This window comes from Theobroma cacao, chromosome 4 (genome assembly GCF_053813885.1).
Source record: "Theobroma cacao isolate CCN51 chromosome 4, ASM5381388v1, whole genome shotgun sequence".
Taxonomy (NCBI): Eukaryota; Viridiplantae; Streptophyta; class Magnoliopsida; order Malvales; family Malvaceae; genus Theobroma; species Theobroma cacao.
This window is the reverse complement of record NC_142642.1, coordinates 4,660,079-4,664,294: the sequence shown is the minus strand read 5'-3', so window position 1 is coordinate 4,664,294 and position 4,216 is coordinate 4,660,079. Positions and strand designations below refer to the sequence as shown.

The 4,216-nt window shown below is 38.6% G+C and overlaps 1 non-coding gene across 1 annotated transcript; it reads right to left on the bottom strand.

Annotated features, from left to right (window-relative positions):
* Positions 1–369: 369 nt before the first annotated feature.
* LOC148763082 (small nucleolar RNA R71) lies at positions 370–477 on the bottom strand. The gene has a single exon (XR_016026108.1). It is a non-coding gene; the product is annotated as a small nucleolar RNA R71 (small nucleolar RNA).
* Between the last annotated feature and the right edge of the window lie 3,739 nt (positions 478–4,216).

The window sequence follows — 4,216 nt, the reverse complement described above, 5'->3', positions numbered from 1 at the left end:
TAATAAACCCTTGAGAGATTATGCAGTCTATTGGTATAAGGTCTTTATTCAAGTATTCGGAGGTCGGCAATTCAAGTTAGCAACTTCGAGATTCAGCCGACTATTATCCAAAAGATACAAACATTAGTTTAATTTGGAGGCCTGCCCAACGATGACCTTAATGCTCATATTGCTAACTTTTTGGAGATTTGCGACACATTCAAGCATAATGGGTTCACCGATGATGCTATACAACTAAGGTTGTTTCCTTTCTCATTACGGGAAAAGGTAAAAGTTTGGTTGAGCTTTCTTCCCACCAGCTCTATCACTACTTGTGATGACCTTGCACAAAGGTTTCTAGCCAAGTTCTTTACTCTCGCGAAGACTGCAAAGATGAGGAATGACATCACTTCTTTCATGCAGTTGGATTCTGAGTCTTTATACGAAGCATGAGAGAGGGTACAAGGACTTGCTCTAACGATGTCCACACCATGGCCTCCCTAAGTGGTTGCAAGTTCAAGCCTTCAGCAATAGGCTACTTGTAATGACCCAATTTTTAGGCCATGACAAGCGCATGGGCCCAACGGGCATAGCCCACCAAGCCCAAGCAAGCCTATTATATAATCTTGCTCAACATTCCATCAACTATTCTTAAGTCACCTTTCATAAGTCCAACTTATAATCACTTTAATAATGGGATATAGCAATAAAGAATTTCATTAATATAAACCCAAAATGATGTTAACATTTCAACTCATGGTGGCTTTAACAGTTAAAATATACATATTTTGTCTAAGACACGTATCTTAGTACTTTACATCACATGAACGTATTCATAAAACAAAATGACTCTTGACTTTTAGTGGAGTGACCACAGTGAAGGTGCGGCTACTAAATGCCAAAATACCTACCAAGGAGATGAAACTACGTGGACACCTCGAGCTAGGTTTCAACTGCCTCTTGATCTAAATACGTGAAGTTAAAAACAGTGAGTACAAACTCAGTGAGTGAACATAAGAAGGGAACAAGCAATCGATAGGAAGAATTTGAAAATCATGATGCACTTGTTTCAAAAACAAAGCAATTGATTTAATTTCATACTAAAAACCCCTCCTTTCAAACTTTGGTTAATAACCTCATAGTGTTGAAAAAACCCATGATCAATCCATGAAGTTAAATGGGTGAAAAATATGTCAAAATCAAGCAAGGTAGCAAGCAACGCAACAAGTTTCTCACTGCAGTGAGAAATAATGTTAATTTGTATGTGTTTTAGTTTTTCTAGCATATCTCCCACTACAGAAATCCAATTGACCTGATTTTTAGACCATTAGAAAGATAAGAGGTAGGGATACAACTCTTATGTTTATCATTTTTCCTAGTTCGGACGGGAAGGTGGTCAAACTCTTCATCAAAATGAAAGTACTGCACCAAAACCTGAGAGTTTCTCCCTGCAGCGAGTTATTGGCGGCCAAAACAGAATGTTTCTCGCTGCATTGAGAAGCAGAGCACCTAAATGTAAAAAGGACCTCCTTTGCACTAAAAATCCATTTGGTGCTGCAATAAAATCAATTTGCAAGAAAATGGGAAATTTCTCAAGGTTCATCATGCCAATTTCAACACGCCATACAATCACATTTTGCAATCACACACATTCTATCACATATCTATAGATATAATCATATATAACACCTACACCACCCCGCCTTCCTTAGCTTTTGTGCACTCCCTACATGCACAAGGCAATACAACCATATGTGCACTCTTTACTCGCACATTTCAATGTCATCATGTGTGCACTCCCTACTCGCACACCTTATTATCATCATACAACATTATTTATCATTGCATAACATACATTCAAATATGTATACCAACACAATATAGGAGCACATGAATTCATCCTCTTTACACATTTCACACCTTTTACAACATCAAAGCATTTATTAAGGGCTTGTTCCCATACACCCATTTTTAATGAAAAGTTGGATAAAATCATGCAAATAATTCATCTCAACACAATTTTATTTTCCAAAACAATTTTGAAATGCAAGTTTACTCATCGTTATTGTTGAACCTCTAATCCACTATAACCTCCACTAATGGTTCAAATGGGGCTGTGGGGCCTCGTTGGAACCTATCACGCATAAAAACATCACAACCAATCCAATTTATATTAATATCACTCCAAAAGCTAGTTTCTAATTCAAGTTCTACTAGTCATTCCTAATTGGCTTCTAACTATATCAAATGGCTATTCCTTGCACTACTCTAATCACACTAAAAATGAATAAACAACCTCCACAATAAAACAGCTCATAATCCCAATTACTAGCCATTATCAACAACTTAAAACTAAGCCTAGTTCATCACTCACCTTAGGGTTTCTTTGTAGTTGAATTCTCTTCCAATAGCTTCCAAACAAATGTGAAAGTCTCTCTCTCTCTCTCTCTCTCTCTAGAACATCCAGCTAGTGAGAGAGTGTAATAAGGAAAGGTTTTTGAGGATTTTATGGTGAAAAAGCAAAGGAGCACAAAGAACTTTGTGGAAGGGTGCACAAAAACATGAAAATCGGGGTTAACTCAAGGAAATATATGGAAGTTTCAAAGCAAGCTTCCATTAGGGGTGCAAAAACGTGGGAAAGGAGGAAGAAGAAGAAAAGTGCTGGAAATTTGAAGAACCTCCTAGAAACTTAGATATTTATGCTTTATGTTTGTCATTTTCTCATGAAATTACTAAAATGCCCTTAACAAAGTCATTTTGTCTTTCCATTGCCTTTATACAATCTTTTTACTTCTTTGACACTTTTACAAGGTCCATAAGGGTTTAGAAATGCTTGGGTTCATGAAAACTTAAAAATTTCAACTTGAGATGCAAAATGACCGTTTTACCCCTATTGTGAAAATTATCGTTATTTCTATCTTCTTCATTACCTTACCCTCATTCATTCCTTAGGCCTACTTGGACCTTAATAACATTAGAATACTACTTTCAGGGGCTCACCAAGAGAAATGATGAAATTACCCCTTATCCGTATTATCGCGTCTACTTCTAGTTACGGGTCTCTAGAGGTCGAGATCTCACATTCTCCCCCACTAAAAGAAATTCGGTCCTCAATCTTAAATCCAAATATAAGGTAGCTTACCTCTATACATTAAAGAGGTGTGGATACTTTGCCCGCATCTCGTCTTCGGTTTCCCACGTTACCTCTTCACTAGTATGGTTTCGCCATAACACTTTCACTGAGGCTACATCCTTTGAACGGAGCTTTTTGACTTGCCGATCAAGGATAGCTACCGGTTGCTCCTTATAGGTCAAATCATCTTTTAATTGGATGGTCTCATACCGTATTACATGAGATGGATCCGGGTTATACTTCCTAAGCATTGACACATGAAACACGGGGTGAATATTTGAAAGGCCTGGCGATAATGCTAACCGATATGCTACTGGTCCAACCCTTTCTAAGATCTCGAAGGGTCCTATATACTGAGGGCTCAATTTTCCTTTCTTGTCGAACCTCATTACCCCTTTTGTTGGTTAGACCTTCAAAAATACATGATCCTCTACCTGAAACTCCACGTCTCTCTGTCTATTATTAGCATATGATTTCTGTCTACTTTGTGCTGACAACATCTTCTGTCAAATCATATGTATCTTCTCGGTGGGGTCATGCACCAACTTAGGCCCCAAGAGTTTCCTTTTTCCCACCTTTAGCCATCCAATGGGTGACCTACATCTCCATCCATATAATGCTTCAAATGGTGCCATTTTGGATACTAGTTTGGAAACTGTTGTTGTAGGCAAACTCCACTAAGGGTAGATATCGATCCCACTTGACCCCAAGGTTTATCACACAAGCCCTCAACATATCTTCCAATGTTTGTATCGTTCGTTCAGACTGGCCATCGGTTTACGAGTGGAAAGCTGTGCTAAAATCCCATTTAGTGCCTAACGCTTTCTGTAACTTTTCCCAAAACCTAATGGTGAATTGTGGCCCCCTATCAGATACTATAGAAACGGGAATGTTATGCAGCCGTATTATCTCGTCTACATAAAGCTGGGTGTACTGGGCGGTCTTGTATGTAGTTTTAACCGAAAGAAAATGAGCTGATTTCGTTAATCGATCCACTACGACCCAGATCGAGTCATAGCCCCCACTAGTTTGAGGCAAACCCGTTACAAAGTCCATTGCAATATGCTCCCACTTCCATTCGAGCACTAGTAATGGCTGTAGTAG